The following is a 22,371-nucleotide window of genomic DNA, read 5'->3' as shown; positions in this document are numbered from 1 at the left end:
TCCTTCAGCGCGCGCCAAGATCTTTTGGGCCGTTCGTTGTTTCTTTTTTGGGCTTGGCCCAACTATCTCTCGATTCGATTTTGCGCCTTCGATAGCCTCCTGGTAAAACCAAAACTATACGCATCCTCTACAGCTCTCGAAACGCTTTTCTGCTTCGACATAGGGAGTTCTCGACACCAACTTTGAAAGTTTTGTTTTGATAATATAACCTCCAAAATAAATATTGGACCCACCAATTATATTTAATTGATAAATACCAAATTTATGTCCAACAGGCATCCTCATTATGTAGCTCATTTGCCAACTCGGCAACTCTAGCAGCAGCTTCTTCTAACCTGTCAGACTCAGACCTCTGAGCTTCAAGACTCTGAAACAGCTTGGAGTCTATCCAGATGACTTTGAAAGCATTCAGACGGTGTTCAACAGCAGCAATTTCTTCCAGCTTAGCAAGTTCAAATCCAGCATGATTGAACATGGTTAACCTTTTCAATTCAGCCCTAGCCATACTATCTCTCAAGAAGCTTATCATATCCAAGTCTCTTCTTCCAATCTCAGCCTTAATTTTCTCAGCAGCACCATCCAAAGCATTGCAAATCCTTGCCTTAATGTTTGAAACTTCCAAGTCCACATCAGAAGGACAAACTAGAAACCTGTCCTTAAGCAGAGATAATCTAACTAAGTCTTCATGAATCTGAGTGGATAGGTTACCAAAAGGGTTGGATGATGATGGTGAAGGATTGGGAATGGTAGAGAGGTTGGGTGTTTCATTAGCAGGGTTGTCAATAATAACAACTTCTGCCTCTGAAGGCTTGGGGGCACAAGTATGAATACGCTCAGGAGAAGCATGTTCAGTACTTGGATTAGGATGGGGTTCAGGGGTTGGTTCAGATGATGAGATGTCAGAAGTGGATTCAGGGTAAATATGCTCAGGAGATGGTTCAGGAGATTTATGGTCAGGTGTTGGTTCAGGAGCAATTTGTTCAGGAGTTGTGTTAGGAGATCTAAGTGGAGAGGGTTGTTTGATAGGAGAGGTTGGTTCAACATTTGGAATATCTGGTTGAGGTTCAGATGGTAGAATTTCAGGTTGAGGTTGAGGTGATTTAGGTTTGGGAGGTGATGAAGGCTTCTGGGTGAAAGTTTGATTGTTAAGAGGGTCAGGGCTCAGATGTTTTTCTAGTTCAGATAAGGGGTTATTAGAGGTTGGAATATCAGAGGTTGGTAAAACAGTTTTGAGTGGTTTGGTGTAACCTAATCCAATCTCATTTTCATTAAAGACATACGTAGTAGACTTACCTTTATCTTTGGAAATAGGAACAGGTCTTCTACGAAGTCTTTCAGCAAGTGTCTCTTCATCAGACTCAGTCTCATCTTCAGACGTAGATCCTTCAGATGAACTGTCATCCTCAACAACAATAGGCTGTTTGGAAGCTCCCTCAGCAGCCTTGTTTGCAGTTTCTTCATGCTTCCTCTTAGTCCTTTGCTCAGCCATAGATTGTTCAACTTTGACTTTCTTCTGAGCCAAAAGATCTGGCTTAGGTAGAACATCTTGAGCTTCAGCCTTTCTCTTTGGTTTCCTCTTAGGGTTATATAAATTTACAGGAGCAGGAGGAACCATACTCCTGTCAACAACGAATCCTTCTTTTCTGAGCTCTTCCAAATAGTCCTGAATGATGTGCTCAGCATCAGCTTCTGAGATAACTGGATATCCATCCACATATAGGCGATCTTCCAGACGAACTCTAAATTCCTGTTTAGGTTGAACCAGCTTGGTGTTGATTAAATGCATCTTTGTTAGGAAGCTTGCATTCAGAACTTCTGGCGAGAGCTTCTGAGCCATAAGTTCTGGATAGAACTTCTTCAGATTCTGAACAATGTGACCTTGGAACAGAAGATCTGAAAGCAATCTAGGATAAACAATGGTTGTTTTCCTCTGAGACTTGCTTTGGAAGATGGCTTCACAGATCCTCTCAAAGAAGTATTTACCCAGATTTACTTTCCTTTTAGTCAGAAGAAAGTAAATCAGATGACGATGAGGCCACGATATAGTATCAGTACCACCAACTCTTGGACTGATAGATGACAAGATAATCTTGAATAAAACCCTGCACTCATCTGTCAGACCTTTAACCTTTCCCTTCAACTTCATATCAATGCACATCCTGTGCAGAAGTTCTTCTCTGAATCTTGTATCCTTTTCAAAATCATCCAGCACCAGACCAGAGTTGTCCAATCCCAACAACGCATTGAAGTGAATTGGAGAAAAGGTAAGATTGATACCACAGATGTTAGACCTAATCTGTGTACCAGTGAACTCCAAAAGACCCATTTCCTTCCTAGTTTTTCCTTTCAGACTAGGATTTCTTTCGATTGCTGCAAGTTCTTCTTGCTTAGCTTCATACTTAGAGAAAACTCGTGCTTTCATCCAGAATTTCTTCAAAAGATCTGGATAGATAGGACCATTCAACATATCGAAGTACTTGTTCCATCCTTGAGCAGAGAAGTACGGCTTCACATCAAACCCATTTTCTTTCAAACTGTCAAAGTCGACCATCTTCTCAGGTAGTAACGATAGTTGCGATTCTGGGAATTCCATTTCATTCCCAACAATCTGAAGATGTCTAAACATAAACGGAGGAATCTTTGATGAAGAAGACGAAGCACCAGCCATTGTTGGAGATTAGGGTAAGGTTTGGAAAACTAACGAGAGAGAAAGAAAGTTTGTTGGAGGTTTAGAGAGAATATGAAAGTGTAGGTTGTGAAAGTGAATAGTGTGCAAGTGTATTGTGTAAGTTTTATTTAAATGCACACAGTTAACACGAAAATAGCAAATTTGGGAAGTTACGCTAATTGACAGAAAGTTGAATACCAAAAATCATCATTAACCACCCACTACCTGACACACGTAGACCACGTGCAGAAATTTACTCGGTAACTGCTATTTTAATGGACAACTGTTCAGCAGTGAATACTAAACGTTTCCCACTTAAATAGTTCAGAGCCTCTGAGTTATTTAAAATTCTCTATCAGAGTTGGGTACTTCAGAGCTTGTGTTTCAGATGATCTGAATCATAAGTTCTGATATACATAACCTCTTACACTTTAATTGCCAAAAATTTTCATTCAGAGATTGAAAACATGTTCAGATGTTTCTTAATAAAATCAAATCTTTCAACAGATAAAGCTTTAGTAAATATATCAGCCCATTGATTTTCAGTATCAACAAACTTAATATCTATAATGCCTCTCTGAACATAATCTCTGATAAAATGGTGTTTAATTTCAATATGTTTGGCTCTAGAGTGTAGAATAGGATTTTTAGATAAATGAATGGCTGCAGTATTATCACAATATAAAGGAATATTGTTACTGCTTACCTGATAATCTTCTAACTGATATTTTAACCAGAGTAGTTGTGTGCAACACTTAGCTGCTGAAATGTATTCTGCTTCTGCTGTAGACAAAGCTATAGTAGTTTGTCTCTTACTAGCCCAGGAGATAAGGTTTTCACCAACAAATTGACAATTGCCACTTGTGGATTTTCTTTCAATTTTATCTCCAGCATAGTCAGCATCACAGAATCCATTTAGCACATAATCATTGGATTTCTTATAGAGAAGTCCAAGATTAGTTGTTCCTTTCAGATACCTAAAGATTCTCTTTACAGCTGTAAGATGAGATTCTCTAGGATCTGACTGAAATCTTGCATATAAGCATACACTGAACAAAATATCTGGTCTAGAGGCTGTCAGATAGAGTAAGGAACCAATCATACCTCTGTAGACCTTTTGATCTACTTTTCCTTCATCATCTGACTTGCCCATGTTGGTAGTTGGATGCATGGGAGTATTCATTATCTTGCAGTCATCTAGATTGAATTTCTTCAGAAGTTCTTTAGTGTATTTTGATTGATGAACATAAGTTCCTTCCTTCTTCTGATTGATTTGAATTCCAAGAAAGAACTTCAATTCTCCCATCATGCTCATTTCAAATTCATCCTGCATTATCTTAGAAAAATTCTTGCACAAAGCAGCATTAGTAGAACCAAAAATAATATCATCAACATAAATTTGAATAATTAAAATGTCTTCTTTGGTTGTTTTTCTAAAGAGTGTGCAGTCAACCTTTCCTTTTTCAAAACCCTTTTCAAGAAGGAAATTACTGAGTCTATCATACCAAGCTCTTGGAGCTTGTTTCAGACCATACAGTGATTTCTTAAGTTTAAAAACATGTTCTGGGTTTGAGACATCTTCAAAACCAGGAGGTTGCTTAACATACACTTCTTCAGAAATGAAACCATTTAAGAAGGCACTTTTAACATCCATCTGATACAAGGTTATTCCATGATTAACAGCATAAGATAGAAGTAACCTGATTGCTTCAAGTCTAGCAACTGGTGCAAAGGTTTCAGTATAGTCAATCCCCTCTTGTTGACTATAACCTTGTGCAACCAATCTAGCCTTGTTTCTTACCACTTCACCTTGTTCATTCAGCTTGTTTCTGAATACCCATTTTGTTCCAATAATGTTCTTGTGTGAAGGCTTAGGCACTAGAGTCCACACATCATTCCTTTGAAATTGATTCAGCTCTTCTTGCATTGCTACAATCCAAGCATCATCTTTCAGAGCTTCATCAATCTTTGATGGTTCCATCATTGAGATAAGACCAACTAAAGATTCCTCATTTCTCAGTTGAGATCTTGTCTTCCTTGGACTATCCTTGTTGCCTAAGATCAGTTCCTCTGGATGTGATGATTTGTATTTGAAGGTATTTCTTGGAGGCTCATCATCTTCAGACTCATCAACATCAGGTTCAGCAGTTGCTTCAGTTCTTTGATGTTCAGAGTCTGTAGGAACTGTTGTATTCAGAGGTTCTTCAGAAAATGGATGTTCTGAGTAGTTTGGAATATCTGAATATTGATCCTCTGATACCTGAAATCTAGACAAACCTTCCACAAGCTCTGACACTTGGTCAGGCTCTTTGTCATCAAATTTGACATGCATACTTTCTTCCACAGTATGTGTTTCAGAAATATACAGTCTGTATGCTTTTGAGCGTTCAGAATATCCTATAAAGATACCCTTGTAACCTCTAGCATCAAATTTCTTTAGATGGACTTTGTTATTTAAGATGTAACACGTACATCCAAACTGATGAAAATAAGAAATATCAGGTTTTCTTCCTTTGAACAATTCATAAGCAGTTTTATTCAACTTAGATCTGATATAGATTCTATTTTGAACATAACATGCTGTGTTTACAGCTTCTGCCCATAAAAACTTTGCTACATTTGTTTCATGCATCATGGTTCTGGCCATTTCTTGCAGAGTTCTATTCTTCCTTTCTACAACCCCATTTTGTTGAGGTGTTCTAGGAGAAGAGAATTCATGCAAAATGCCATATTTTTCACAAAAGTTTTCAAAAGGTTCATTTTCAAATTCTCCACCATGATCACTTCTAACTTTTAAAATAGTGTAGCCTTTTTCATTTTGAATTTGTTTGCAGAAGATGCTAAACTCATCATAAGCTTCATCTTTTGTTCTTAGGAATTTTACCCAAGTCCATCTACTGTAATCATCAACAATCACTAATCCATACTTCTTCCCATTGATTGAAGCAGTGTTAACTGGTCCAAAAAGATCAATGTGAAGTAGTTCCAATGGTCTTGAGGTAGAGACAATGTTCTTAGGTTTAAAAGAAGATTTTGTAATCTTTCCTTTTTGACATGAACCACAAAGTGTGTTTGAGTGATATTTGATTTTAGGTAAACCTCTGACAAGGTCAAGCTTGCTAAGCTTAGAGATTAACCTCCAGTTAGCGTGGCCTAACCTCTTATGCCAGATCCATTTTTCTTCACTCAAGGTCAAAAGACACATCACTTTTTGTTCATTCAAATCAGAAAGATTAATTTTATAAACATTGTTCTTTCTCAGACCTTTGAATATCATGGTGTTATCAGATTGTTTAGACACAGTACATGATTCCTTATTAAAGACAACTACATAACCATTGTCGCAAAATTGACTTATGCTCAATAGGTTATGTTTGAGTCCATCTACTAACCAAACATCATTAATAGATAGGGAAGAATTTCCTACTGTACCTGTACCTATTATCTTTCCTTTTTGATTACCTCCAAAGCCAACAGATCCTCCTTCTTTCATAGTCAGCTTAGAAAATAGTTGTTTGTCACCAGTCATATGCCTTGAACATCCACTATCCAGATACCATGAATGTTTCATGATATTTCTTTGAGTGGCAGGCTGTATGAGAAACAACTTTAATCATTGCGATGGAACTCTTCATCAATGTTAATGATAAAGTCATCCCAGTATTCTTCCTCTTCATTTCCCAAGTTCTGATTGTTAACTTGAGAACTTGTCAGCCATTGGTCTAGGACATAAGCCCTTCTTCCTTTGCATAGGACTTGTTTCCATACTTTAGGTAAGACATATCCTTTCCTAGTTGGTACATCTGAATGGTACATAATTTCAGCTTTTGGTACCCATCTTCTGGGTCCTCGCTTGTTAGTCCACAAATGCTTGTTATGTTGTCTAGTGTTGGAGAAAGATCTTGGTTTGGAGTAATGACCTTTTTGAAACCTTTTCTTTTGAAATCTGTTATTATTCCAGGATTTGGATTGTTTATGATTCCAGGGTTTGTATCTATCATCAATCCCATGTTCTGATTGATTATGTCTACTGACTCTAGAATCATAAATAATCTGAGTCCTGTACTCCATCTGAGATTTAGAATTTTTTCTTTTAAGAACTTCTGATCTTTTAGATTGACTTGCTTCAGGTACTGAAGTTCCTTTGGATCCAGATTTTGAAGTTTCAGATGTTGAAGCTTTCAGAACTTCTGAACTGATGTTCTCAGGTTCTGAACAACTTCTATCTTCTGAACATCTTCTTCCAGATCCTGAGGAACTGGGTTCCTCTGAGCTGTCAGCTTCTAAATCACTCAGATCATCATTGTCATTTTCACAAATACCAGGATTCTTTCCCTCTTCACTTGGTGGTACAACATAATAAACCCAAGATTTTCCAACCTTTTTGGCAAAGGTCTTCAGCTTTGAATATGTTCTACCATATTCATAGCCAAGTCCTTCTCCTCTATGTCTTAAAACATTATAAATTCTATTAGCAGCTTTGCTCTTCCCAAGGTTGAGATGCACAAACTGTTGAAGAGCTATTTCCTGCTCATCAATAGGTTTATGACAAACAGCACAACCCTTTTCAAAGTCATTTACTCTATTCAGAGTTTCTTGATACAGACCTTGAAAATGTTCTGCTTGTTCAGTCAGAGTGTTGAGCTTTTCTTGAAAAACTTTTTGTTTACCCAACACTCTGAGATGTTTCTCAATGACCTTGTTAAGTGCAGTTATAAGTTGAGATTTAGAGCAGTCAGAAAATACCTCATCAGTTACTTCAGAATCTGATTCTGATTCTGATTCATCGTCTGAGTCTGCATCTGAGTCAGCTGAAGCCATCAGGGCTAGATTTGCCTCTTCTTCTTCCTCAACTTCTTCCTCAGATGATAGCTCTTCAAAAGTAGCCATCAGACTCTTTTTCAATTTGCTCTTGAATTGTTGCTTTTTTGAGCTGTATCTTTTGCTTTTATCTTTAGCAGACATTTCTGGACAATCAGCAATAAAGTGTCCTGGCTTCTTACAGTTGAAGCAGTTCTTCTGATCATCCTTTTTGCTGACAAAATTTCTGGAGCTGTTACCTCCTCTGAAATTTCTTTTGTTAAATCTGTTCCATTGCTGAAACTTGGTGAATAAAGCAAACTCATCCTCATTCATCTCATCCTCTTGACCATCAGCAGAAGATTCTTCTTCAATATCAAGAAGCTGAGTCTTAAGAGCCTTAGAAGTAGTCTTAGTTGACTGTAAAGCCACTGACTTAGACTTCTTCTTAGTTTCTGAGTCAGCATCCAGAACCATCTCATGGCTTCTGAGATTGCTTATCAGAGCTTCAAGACTCAGAGTCTTGAGATTTTGAGCTTCCTCTATTGCAGTGACCTTAGGTCTCCAAGCAATAGGAAGACTTCTCAGAATCTTCTGAACATGGTCATAGGTTGAATAACTTCTCTTAAGAGCTTTAAGCCCAGATACAAGGATTTGAAACCTTGTAAACATAGTCTCAATGTTTTCATCTTGTTGCATAGTGAAAAGTTCATATTGCCTTATCAAAAGACTAGCTTTAGCTTCTTGAACCTTTTCATTACCATCATAGGTAGCACACATAGAATCAAATATAGATTTAGCAGTAGACTTGTTCTCTATTCTGACATAATCCTCATGTCTAATAGCACCAACAACAATGTCCTTTACTCTATGATGCTTAGTGTAGATTTTTAAGTTAGCTGGTGTGAGTAACTTTCTATGCTCAATGGACAACCTTCCATGTTCATTTAAGTTTTCAAAAGTTACTCCCAACTCAACCAAATCCCACAACTCATGATCAATAGCAGTAATATTGCTATACAATCTCTCTTTCCACCACTCAAATAATGATGCATCACCATTGAATATAGGGGCTTTTCTGTTGCCACTATGTTCATGTGATTCATTACTCAAGTAGTCAAAACCAAAAGCATTTCTAGGACCACCACCAGCTCCACTGGCCTCTTCACCGGTTGTTCTAGTGCTACTATCGTCTCCTCCAGACATAGTGTTCTCACAAGATCTTTACTGTCTCACTGTTAAGTGAAAGTAACAGACCAGGTGCTCTGATGCCAATTGAAGGTGTGAAAATACAAGAAGGGGGGGGGGGTTGAATTGTGTTTTCAGCTAAGTTAAAACTTTTTCAAGTTCTTAACTCAACTACGTTCGCAGCGGATAAATAACACAAATAATAACAAGAGAGAGAGAGAGAGATCACACAAGCAATTTATACTGGTTCCTCTCACAAAACGAGAGTAGTCCAGTCCCCTTGCACTTCCAAGGGAGTTCACTATAATCACACAAGATTACACCTGCTCAAGCACACAAGCAAGAGACTTCTCAACAATGCTCAAGCACACAAGCTTAAGACTTCACACTTAAGCACACAAGCTTAAGTTTCTCAAGAATAAAAAAGTATATGAAAATATACAAATGCTCTTAGATGAACCTAAAGAGAGCAAATACAAATAGTACAGAGTATTTGACTAAAGTGCAAAAACACTTAACAGAGGTTCAGAGCTTGTATATCACAGAGTTCAGAGTTTGTTCAGCACACGTTCAAATCTTAATAATTGTGTTTGTTGTAGCTGAATCTTCTAGTATATATATCACTAGAAAAGAGTCGTTGCAAAAGGAGCCGTTGGAGTTGATAATCTTTTGTCTTCAAGCAGCCTGTCTTGATGCAGTTTGGTTGTATCCAAAACTAAGAAAGAGTTTCAGGTACTTTGACTACTGCAGAGAAGACTTTCCTTATTCAGCTAACAAACCTGAAGACCCACGTTCTCAAAAGAGGACAGACAAAACAGAGGTAGCTGAACTGATCAGACTTGAAAGGTCCTTTTCTTCATTGGTAGAAGAGTTGACTAGCAAAGGGAATCTTCACAACTTTCAAAGAGATCTTCAGAGGTTGATGAAGCTTGTAGACAGACAAGAAGTTCTGAAGTCTTCATCCTCTGAATGTTGTAACTTCTGAAGTCCAACATCTTCTGAGCGCTTGTGAACTTCTGAATTCACATCCTCTGAACTTCACTCAGAGCTTATATGATGCTTATATCTGCGCACTCAAAATAAATCTTTAGTCCTTCCAATTGTTGATTAATACTTTGTTATCATCAAAACCTTTATAGATTTAGGGGCAAACATTTTTAAATCAATTTTGTTCCAACAAAGTCTATTTCTCATAAACATATTTAAATAAATAATTATATTTATTTTTAAATATACTAATGACCAATAAAACAATGAGATTAAACTTTCTTTTGATATTTAATTAACATTTATATATTAGTTTATAATAAACATTTATATACGTGAAAAATTAATATAGATTAATAAAATTAAACTATTGAAAAAGTTAATAAAATTATAATTTAATTAAAGTACAAATTTTAATATATAAAAGATTTTTAAATAAGTTAATATAAAATAGAATTTTAAATAAGTTAACATGTTTCAAAAGACTATGACAATCTGGACAAAGATTCTCTCTCGTGACATTATCTCTGCAGTTAAATCCTGGCCTTTTTTTAAAATATATTTTCGTCACTGTAACAAAAATTTTAAAATAATAAATGGATGATATAGATGGGCACTGGACCTCATCAAGTAAAAATTCACGGATGAGGATATATGCTCATAACAAACTATAGATCAGACTTATGGTTTTAAGTTTTTAACAGGTCAGATTTATTAAGTTTTGCAAAGCCTAGCTCGACTCATTATATGTTCACCCTTAGTTGGAACAATAACCCTACCTAGCGCGTTAATGATCAAACAACTAAAGTTCGAATAATTTTTTTAGAAAGACTAAAAATGAAAATTGGTGGTATATTTAGAAAACAAAAATATATTTAATCCTTGAGTTTTTATCGTTCATATTAATCATATATATGGATTAGTGTTAGTAGTAGTAGTAGTACTATTTAGCAAAATGAAACATGAGATGGAATCGGTCCGGGAAAGGAAGCAAGCACGGGGATAGTTGCGGTGATAGTGATATGAAAACTTTTCCTTCTACCCATACAATTAAGTGATTAATCCTTTATCTGTACAATTAATTTTGAATTGATTAATATGTCTTCTTATATAAACTAAAAAGTCAATTTTTGGTTTTCTACCCACTCCCAAAGTGATCTGAACAGATATACTATAGCGCTTTAGTGTACAAGTGCTATTAAATATTGGTCCTACAATAGCACTTTTAAAAGTGCTATAATAGGCATAGACTTTTAATAGCATCAGCTTCTATAGCACTTCAAAGTGCTATTAAAGCCAAAAAAAAGTGCTATAATAGCCTTTTTCTGTGGTAGTGGTTCTCCGGTATGAATTAGAGAAAAAGAGAGAGTAAGTGGATTAAACGCGTAGCAAGAACACTTTAAAAAAGTGTTTCGGTTGAAAGTTCTTACCGAAACACTTTTATACGAGTTATTAAGTATACATATTCATATCGAATGATATGGATATTCATACCGGAACACTTCGTATACAAAGTGTTTTTGTATTAGAACTATGTGGTGCATCAGCACTAGCCTGGAGGACCGGTTGATCTGATACGAGTCTTCTCATACGATACGATGAGCATGTTGCTCGTCATATATGGTTTGGTGAGGTAACCAATTAAGTTTTTGTTATTATTATTATTATTATTATTATTATTATTATTTTTGGTACATTTTTTGTTATTATTTTTTTTTTTTTTTTTGATGATGAAGAGGGCAAAAGCCCAGTTTTTGTTATTATTTTTAACTTATACTATATGTTGCTGTTTTAATTATTTTAAGCTACATTTTAGGATTTAGGGTTTTAATTTTAATTAACTTATACTATACATTGGTAGTTAGATATGATTTTAATTAATTAAGCCAGATAATATGCTACATTTTATGATTTTAACTTATACTACATTTTTTATTTTCTAAGAAAAAACTTATACTACATTTTATACAGGTTTTAATTTCCGTAGTTATTGTTATTGTATTAACTTTCTATTACTTTTAAATTAACTTTTTAGATAATGTTTTGTTTTAAATATATGTAGAAACGTTCGGGAGACGTCGCCATTTCACATGACATTCAGTGAAATGACGATTAAACTTGACGATCTGGCGTGTCTATTGCATCTACCTATTAGGGGTGAGTTCTACACTCTGTCATCAATGGCTGAGGATGCACCCACGGTACTTTCTAGTTGAGTTGTTGGAAGTGAGTCTTGAAAATGCATCACGTGAGACAAGAAACCAGAATGGTGAATATTTTACTCAACAATGGTTATACCTGAGGTCTATCAGATGTAGTGTTATACTAGGAAATATGATTGTGCTGCTAGGGCGTATTTGTTGATGTTGGTAAGATGTACCATCTTTATTGACAAGAGTTTCACGTGTGTGAACGCAAAATATCTACCTACTTTTATGGTTTTGTCTATATTCGGTAGATTTTTTTGGCCCGGTGCTGCGTTGGTTTCGTCAAGGGCGGATCCACATATGCATGAGAGGGTGCAGCTGCACCCCCTGGATCTTCACAATTTACACCAATAATCCTTTTTTATTAATATTTGCACCCACTCAATTTTTTGTTTTGCACCTGATTCAAATCAATTGCATTGCATACACAATCCAATATTTCCTAACATAGCCCCACTCACTGTCCAACTCCTTATTCACTCATCCTCTCCCTTCAATTTTAATTTTAATTTCCAATTTTATTAATTTTCTCATAAAGGCGTGCAAAAACCTAAAGGCGTGCAAAAAGTGTCAACCACAGTAAATAAATTGTAGAATTTCTTTGTTGTGTTTGCTTTAAAATTTAAATAATACTCTATTATTACTTTGACAAATCTAAACTTGATTGAACTAAACCAAACTAACATGATTTTTATTGGTTTAGTCTAAATTTCGTATGAAAATATTACAAAAATCAAACCGACTATTTTTTATTAGTTCATATTTCTTTCTTTTAAAAAGTCGAACTAAATCGATGTGAATGAATACTCCTTGAGAGATAAATAAATAAGCGAAAGAACAATGTCATAGGAAGAGAGATAGTGGTAAAATGTGATGTTGAATTCAGTGGTGATTGACGCTGAACTTGGTAGGGAGGACCACGGTTCGATCTCCTGCAGCTGCGATCAGAAGGGGGCTGGAACCACTTGATGTCAAAACTGACCCCCAAACCGGATTAAACTGGTGGTGAAAACAAAAACAAAAATGTGATGTTGAATGTATGTGTAAGATTAAAAGGTGTTTAAATATTGTAGTTATAAATTTTAATAGTCTGCACCCCCTGAACTAGGGTCCTGACTCCGCCACTGGGTTTCGTTATATGATCGGTTAAATGATGTCTCTATGTACATCACAAAGTCGCTTGCAGGGTATTTGTCACATCTACAAGTATTTAATTTTACATTTTAGTTTATTGAATAATTATTTTGAAGTTTATTGAATTATCATTTTTTTTTTACATTTTTTTTAGTCTATTGAATTATTATTTTTAAGTTTATTGACAATTCCACTACGTTAGTGAAGTCCAAAATAGTACTAAATCAGTACTAGGACGTGCATGTCATTATCTTGGAGCGTTATCACATGCTTTTTTTTTACAAGATGTTATCACATGCTTGGTAATATATATAATTAATTGGAGTTTTGCGCCTTGAGCCTTGATAGTATTGGACTTTAGTCCGGTTTGAAACAATAACACTTACGGTAAAAAGTGATTAAATAACTTTAATCTAAAAAAAAAAGTTATTAAATAACAATAAGACAACAAAGAATTTAATAATATATTTTTTTTTACGAAAACAAGTTTAATGCGTTTCATTTATAATAATAACGTCAATACAAGGTGGACAATAATCAAATATTTGGAGACTAGCGTATAAACGAGCTGTTTGAGTTAGGGGGGTGTATTGGATTGAGATTTCATGAGACAATTTTGGCAAAAAAAGTCTTGATGATTTTATGAGATTTTGTTGGACTATATTGATTTTGTGAGATTTTAAAGACTTTTTTACAGAGACTTTTTTACAATCAAGATTTTTAAAACATGATTTGAATGGATTTTGAGAGATTTTTTTCAAAAAACTTTTTACAATCAAGATTTCATAATACTTTATATATTAAGAAACTTTTGTATATTAGCCAAATTTTAAAAGAATCAATAAATTTTAATAAAAGAAATTATATTTTTTTGGGAATCCAAATTTTTAAACAAAAAAAAAGCCTTACATTTTTTTCACGTATATGTTTCTAATCACAAATAAAAACCATTATCACCATTGATGGGAAAAGAAGCAGATGAAGGTAACGAAAAAAAAATTGGCGTAAAAAGTTGTATTGAATCAAAAGTTTGTAAAAAAGATGTAGAATTTGTTAAAATATTTTTTTGCAAAGAAGAAGAAGAAGAAGAAGAACTGATATAATGATGATGAAAGTAAAAAATCTTGGAGAGTTTGAAAAAGTCTCAAGTCTTTTGGTGAGATTCTTGAACAAGTGAACAAAGAAAAGAAGAAGGAGTGCAGTGATGATGAACTATGAAAAAATAAAGAAAAAAAAATTGATACAGTGATGATGAAAATAAAAAGTCTTGGAGATTTCAAAAAAGTCTCAAGGCTTTTGGTGAGATTGTTGAAAAAGTCTATCAAGTGTATTTTCAACTAAAAAGTCTCTCAAAATCCATTCCATAGAAGAATCCATCAAAATCGGTAGACTTTTGAATACCAGTAGACATTTTAAAAGTAGTACCAAATCTCAATTGAATACCAACGGATTTTATTGCCCTGAAAAAAAAATCATGTTTGTCTTAATTGAATACCACAAGATTTATTTAACTTTTGTAAAAGTCTTGATTGAATACCTCAAGATTTTTTTGTCATAAAAAAGTCTTTTAAAATCCCATGAAATCTCAATCCAATACACCCTCCTTAATTCATGAATTGCTCGATTGATTTGTCTCCGAACATAATTAAACTTACGATTATTAAATGAAACTAACAAACTCTTACATTTATCTAATATAGCTCCAAATTCCATATTAGTCCTTCTCTTTCCTTCGATGCCTTGGACGAGTTGTAAACAATATGTTTCAATTTGAATATAAAGTATTTGTGTTTGAATTAATAAAATTGAGTCTAAGTAACACTTAAAATACAATTACATTAGTATTACTACATCAACAAAAAAATTACAAAATATTTTAAACTCGAAATTGAGAATATATTATAAAAGTAGCGCACAATTCTCTAATTTAATCAACATACAAATATTTATATATTTAAAGAAATAAAGTTTCAATTTTGGGGATCTAACGGATCCATAAATCAATCACACGGGAGGCTAAATTTCTTTTTTTAATAATAAATAATAGAGTTAAATATATTTTTTGTCCTTATAAAATAACGAGTTTTTATGTTTAGTTCTATTAATTTTAACTGAAAATATCCTCTAAAATCTTGTAGTTTGGTAAGAATAGTCCCTATTTTCAAATATTTTTACAAAAAATTGATAGTTTTAGTCCTCAAAATAATTGCTATAAAATACAAATATGGACTAAAAGTAAATTTTTTGAAGGACAAAACTTAAAAACTCTTAATTTTATAAAGACAAAAAATATATTTAAAAGTTATATATATTAAACATATATGCATGGAGAGGGGGGGTTGGAGTCCCTGCTTGCCCCCTTGAGTCCGTCCCTGGATCTAGTCACACAAGAATTAAGGAATATATATATTTAAAATGATCGGTACAAAATTTGAGTATATAATTCTATTAGATTGTCAATCACCACCGAACCAACTAACGATCGGTGAATCTTCAAAATTTTAGAAAGTTTGATAATTATAAATAATAAGTGCATATATACCCATATATATAAATAATAATAAGTGAAACTAATCGTGAGTTGGTTCAATGTTGATTGACTTGGTAGGAAGAATCATAGTTCGATCTTCGCAAATGTGATCGGGAGGGGACTGAGAAACTACTTGATGACTGAACTAGCCTCCGAACTAAATTAAAGTGGTGGTAAAAACAAAAACAAAAAATAAAAAAATAATAAGTGCATATTAATTATTATTTGACCAAAATTTGGCACTAATTGTTGACCGCATATAAATATCGTCAATGAGAATTGAACTTAAAACATCATGCATACTATCCAAACTCCTTATCATTAGACCAAACTTGGTGGCATAACCGCACTAAACATTGGAAACAAACAATATTGATCTCCAATTTTTTTTTTTTTGACTTATATTGATCTACAAATTTCTATGGGTCTTATAATTGGTACGTAGAAAAACAATACTACATCTACATTCATTTCAAGGGTCTTGTTAACATGTGCCCTTAGGGCACATGTTAAGATATACCAAAATAGAAATTCATCATTTAATGATACAAGAAATTTAATGTTTCAAAAGTCAAAATACACAAATTAGCATTTAATAATTTCTATTTTTGCTTCCTTAACATGTGCCTTAAGGGCACAAGTTAACATTCTCCAATTTCTATTCATGACAATTGACAAGTATATAGCCACCGTAGGGATTGACAAAACCCATCAAACATTTTCCAAAAAAAGAAAAAGGAAAAAGGAATGACTCATATCATGTATTGGTAATGTTAATCACGTTCAACACCATTCTTTGACTGTATACATCAACAATAGTCATTTTTTTGACAGTTCCTCAACAATAGTCATATTGCATGCAATAAGGTGGTAAATCATATTCATAGCCACATGTGGCGTACATGAATGGAGTACTTACCATTCATATTCATTCGATGTAAAATAAATAGCTACAAAATGTATGTATTTGACTCTAAGACCAAAAAATAACAACAACATTATGGATTAAAGTGTATTTATTCACTTATATAGTTGTTCTTAAACGCAATGTAAATCATCTTCGAGCTATTCCCTCATAACCCAATTACATGAATTGTGTTTAGTTAAATCAGAATGTAACCAAAAGAACATGCATCATAAGATCCTTCTATATATCTATTATTCAAAATCCAGATTAACATGATAGGGAGTAAAACGTAAATAGTACATATAATTGGTACGTAGAAAAACAATACTACATCTACATTCATTTCAAAATAATAATTGTTCAAGGTTCTTTCATACAAATTAATTAAGAAAAACAATAAAAGAATGATTAAATGTAATAATTTTAGAAAATTGTTCATGTTAGTTTTTTTATTTTTTATTTTATTTTAACAATTGTTATAAATACATAGTGGAGTTATTATAATAACGTGAAAGTTGTGTACAAGTACAAAATACTTCTTCGTTCTACGGAGATATTTTTCTTTTTTTTCTTTTATGTTTTTTAAGGCTTTGTCTAACATGCACAACTACATTAAGTGGTGTATGGTGCAGAAGTTAGCCATATCACTTTAACGAATACGAATTTTACAAAATTCATAATTGAATGAAAAATTTATATCATTTAGATCATCTACAAATTTTTTATTTTTTTTAAAAAAATTATTTGATATGTTATTGAGACCCATCAAGATTAACGGTATTCAATAAAAATCCATAAACCATATTTTGATGGATCTCAATGACATATCAAATGATTTTAAATTTTTTCCAAAAAATTTATGGATGATCTATATGATATAAACTTTCAATTCAAAAGTAGATTTCGTAAAATTTGTATTCGTTATATTGTTTTCGGTTACTTGTGCATGATGCACAACTTGAGAGACTTGTGCACCATAGACTTTGCCGTTTTTTCATGTTAGTTATTTTATGTTTTGTTATATATTAAAATGAGAAATATCACCCCTGAAAAATAAAATATTATTAAATATATAAACAAATTTTTATTTATAAATATTACAATTATAATTATTATACATCAGACAATAATTTTTTCAATGACAAATAATTTTATAACGAAACTTATACAATACTCGTCCTATAATCAATGCGTAAACACGAATATTATCCTAGTTATTTATAAAAATCAAAACACTTAAACACGTGATGTCCAACAACCCCTTCATAGAAAAATTATTTGTCTATAAATAAACGTTACATACACCTCACAGAAGAAATTCTTAAAGAAAATCCCAACATATCCGCTTATGAAGAACCATCGCTCAATGCACGCCAAGACATGTTGGTTAAAGAAGTACCAAAGTTAGGCGAACAAGCAGCATCAAAAGCAATAGCCGAATGGGGAAGACCAAAATCAGAGATAACTCATCTCATATTTTGTTCAACTTCTGGTGTTGACATGCCCGGTGCTGCTGATTATCAACTCATCAAACTCTTAAATCTAGACCCATCCATAAAAAGGTTCATGTTATATCATCAAGGTTGTTTCGCTGGTGGAACCGTTCTTCGTCTTGCTAAAGATCTCGCTGAGAATAACATTGGTGCATGTGTCCTCGTTGTGTGCTCTGAAATAACCGTCGTTACTTTTCGTGGGCCCAATGAAAATCACTTGGATTCCTTAGTTGGACAAGCACTCTTTGGTGATGGCGCTTCATCCGTGATTGTTGGATCAGATCCTGATACAACAATCGAATGACCATTATTTCATATCGTTTCAGCTTCAGCAACGGTTTTACCAAACTCTGAAGGTAATTTTTTTTTATAAAACGAAAAAATTTAGTACTCTGGGTAATTGTTACTCGCTCTGGTCCTTAATATAAAAAAAATGTTAACTTTTTAGATTCACCGAGTAACTAACGTATTTTGTCTATATATATTAAGGTGCTATTGAAGGACACTTGCGCGAAGTGGGTCTAACTTTTCATCTGAAAGACAATGTTCCAAATTTGATTGGTGAAAACATTGAGAAGAGTCTAGAAGAAACTTTTCATCCATTAGGGATTAGTGATTGGAATTCATTGTTTTGGATAGCACACCCTGGAGGTCCTGCAATATTGAAGAAGATTGAAAAAACGGTTGGGCTGAATTTAGAAAAACTAAATGCAACTAAACATGTTTTGAGTGAATATGGAAACATGTCAAGTGCATGTGTGTTATTTATCTTGGATGAAATGAGGAAAAGGTCTAAGGAAGAAGGGAAATTAACTACTGGTGATGGATTGAAATGGGGTGTTTTGTTTAGATTTGGTCCTGGCTTGACTATGGAAACCATTGCTTTGCATAGTGTCAACATAGATCACCACTACTAGCTTGAATTTCCATGATGATTATGGTGCGCAGGGTTATATATACACTAGCGTATAGTAAAAGAATAAAACATTGTTGGAACAAGTTAGCACTTAACAACTTGTATGATGAACTTGGCATAGATGTAAACACAAGTGAAAGAGCTAAAGTTGTGAATTTGAAAAAGTTCACATTTGAGTCCCACATTGGATGGGTCACTCACTTTAGAAGTGTTTATATACCACAAAGTGGCAACCAAGTGAGTGCCCTTGGGGTACCCACTTTTGTAAGAAAGGGAGACTGCACACAATGTCGAATATCACCCACGCGCCGCCGTTCGGCTGGCTCGGGCCGGGCTTGGCTTGGGCTTGGTGATATCTTATTTTTTAATACTCAGAAATGAAAAAAATTAATTAATAATTAATTTTCACTAAGTGTGCTGACCGTTTCAAAACGCACATGTTTTGTGTGCTAAATGCCAAGTCAAACGGAATTATTACCGTTATTAATTTGAACTCAGTCATAACTGAGGTTCCAGAAATCTTGGCCACGTTTTTGGAGAGTTGGCCCTGATTATCTCCCACTTCTTGCTCCACATCAGTTGCATCATTTCTCTATAAATACACATCAGTTTCACAATTAATTTTTCACGTTCAAAAAACTACAAACTGCAACTTTCTTCTCTCTCTCTCTCTCTCAATATTCTTACTTCAAATTTTTTTTCCTTTGTTGTTTTCAGAGAAAGTGGTTTACCACTTCGAATTGATATTCGTATATCAATCTAGACTGGTTCGTAGTAACCATCGGAGATGTTTTTCTGACCGTTTTATACAGTGCAGTAGTTAACGGTATTTCGCTTGAATTGGCTGTTTTATCCTGAGACTTCACGGTTGATAGTCTACCTTGCACAATTTGGGTAGTGCCGTGAAACGTCTTAAAGAGAGCGTATCGAACCGTGACTCGGCCGATAAATTCACAGTTGCTATTTTCAAAACGATTTTTAAAACCGAAAAATTAACAAACATTTTATAAGAAAATAATAATAATAATAATAATAATAATAATAATAATAATAATAATAATAATAATAATAATAATAATAAAAGAATAAAACATAATCATGCATATATACATGATTGTTTACGATATAGTAATTAGTAAAAGAATAAAACATAGTCATGCATATACATGATTGTTTGCTTAAGCTTTTCAATATTGTATTGTATGTATAACCGTAAAGGTTAATCTGCATGTATGATGTATCTAATGTTTGCTTTTATGTGTGGTATAATAAAGAATGCTATTTCTACGTAGAAAATTTTGTGCTGAAATGTCTAAATTCAGGAACTTATCAAGAAATTTGTGTAACATGGGCAAAAAAAATTAATAATAATCAAGATTTATCTAAAATTAGATTTCAAGTTACTTTTCAATTACACAAAAAAAAGGGTTCTGTTTTGGACTAGACTAATGCTAGTCCACCTAGACCTTCACCAAGTCCACATGGCTTGCCCAATCACCTCCATGTCAGCATGGCACAACCTCTCCACCAAGATAGGGTAAATTTAATACTCTACCCACTATCTAAGGGTGATATCTTGGCAGTCCCTCTTAATGGGCCTTGGCTAGTCCAGCCCACTAAGAGGACCTTTGGCCCAGAGCTGGGGGCTATAAATACTCTCCCTCTTGGGAGAGCAAGGTAGAACACTATTCATTATCACAATTACTCTCTCTCTCTAACTTCTCTCTAGTATCTCTTTTGCTCTCTATTCCTTGTCTGACTTTGGCATCGGAGCACCTGCAGGTACAACCCCCCCCTCCGTGGATCATCTGCTCGGATTACTGCCTACCACCTGCTCAACGGACTTCCAGCTGGCCTTCTACCTGTTCTGATCAACAGTTAAGATCAGTGGCGCCGACTGTGGGGATCTGAGTTCTCCCCTTCTTTGTTTCGAGCAAGTAAACCAAAGAACAAAACCAATCAATCACTTTTTTATCATGGCCAGTTCATCTCATTTCAACAATGACGTTGAGGACGCTGCTCCTCCATCTTCTCCCCGTCTGTCTCCTGCTCTCATCACTGACCTCCAGGCCCTCCCCGAGTCTGACCCTAGAGACGGGCAGGAAACTTCCTGGACCTCTGAGGATGGCGACCTGGTCGTCTTGACTGAGAAGCAGACAGGGAAGCGCCCCCAGTCCGAGCAGGGCAAATCAGCAGAGACCGACTTGTCCACTGCTTCAGTTACCAATGCTGAACTAGCAGCACTCATAGCTGCCCTAAAGCAAACCACCGAAGCTCTCCAAGGCCAGAATCGCCGAATGGACGAGCAGAATATGAGACTAGATCGCTTGGAAAGGAATCAGCGACTCTCAAGGAACAACTCTCCCCCGAGGAGAACTCCCACTTCTCAATCCCCTCCTCGTCAGGAAACTGTCAGACAACGACGACCTGCCCTTGAGAGGATTGAGCAACCTGGCAGGAAAAGAGATCATGTCTCCCCTCCCCGCGAGGGTATATCTTCTCCAAATGTGAAAAAAGGAAAAATTGTGGACCGAACACCTCCTCGTCGTCATTCTCCCCAGGGACTCAGCTTGATGACCAAACAAGGGCAGCCAGTAAGCCGCAGCCATCACACTGACCAATTCTCCAGAAGCCCAACTCCTGATCGTGAAGGCTCACCTCCCCTAAACTCACATGAGAGTGACGAGGATGATCCCCGCTGCCCTTTATCTCACGACATACTTCAAGCACCCGTTCCAAAGGGATGTGAGCGACCACCTCCTCTCCCAGCTTACGATGGACTTTCTGACCCAGATGAACACATTGCATCAGTCAATGCTACCCTTAACTTCTTAAGGGTCAGTGGAGCCATTAGATGCAGAATATTTCCAACTACTCTGAGAAAGGGAGCTATGGCTTGGTACCACAGCCTAGCTCCTCGCTCCATAACCTCATGGATGGATCTGTCCGACCAATTCCGCAGGCACTTCACTGCTTCCCGCAAGCAACCAAAAACCGAGGCAGTCCTGGATGCCATCTTCCAAGCTGATAATGAATCTCTCCGCAGTTTCATAGAGAGGTTCAACAAAGAAGCCGTCCAGGTAGAAACAACTGATGATATGAAGAAATACTTGCTCCAAAGGGGCCTTAGGCCAAACTCTGACTTTGCAAAAGCCGTTGGAATCGAAAAACCGCGCACCTTTGGCGACCTCCTCCTCAAATCTCAACCCTATATCCAATATGAAGAGCAACAAGCTGCAGATGCTGCCCGTTATGGGCGAGCAGGAAACAGTCAACCTGCTCCTCGTTCAAATGCTGAACAGTCCAGCCGAGGAGGAGGAAGACGAAGAGGCGAAAGGCCTAGGGAACCCCGTGGACCTCCTAGCACGTTCAGCAACTATACTCCCCTTAGCAAAACCCAGGAAGAAATTTGGAAAGAGTGCAACTCAGCTGAGTTCACTAAGGCAGGAATTAAATTTCCAAGACAACAACCCACAAAGCCTGGCCAAGACAAGAGCAGGTACTGCAAGTACCACAAAGGTTACGGCCATCTGACTGACGA

At 35.3% G+C, this 22,371-nt stretch overlaps 1 pseudogene; it reads left to right on the top strand.

Annotated features, from left to right (window-relative positions):
- The first annotated feature begins 11,748 nt into the window (after positions 1-11,748).
- On the top strand, positions 11,749-18,852 carry LOC123905164 (annotated as a pseudogene).
- Positions 18,853-22,371: the final 3,519 nt, after the last annotated feature.

The sequence above is a fragment of the Trifolium pratense genome, linkage group LG2 (assembly GCF_020283565.1).
Source record: "Trifolium pratense cultivar HEN17-A07 linkage group LG2, ARS_RC_1.1, whole genome shotgun sequence".
Lineage (NCBI taxonomy): Eukaryota > Viridiplantae > Streptophyta > Magnoliopsida > Fabales > Fabaceae > Trifolium > Trifolium pratense.
This window is presented reverse-complemented; position numbering and strand designations above follow the sequence as displayed.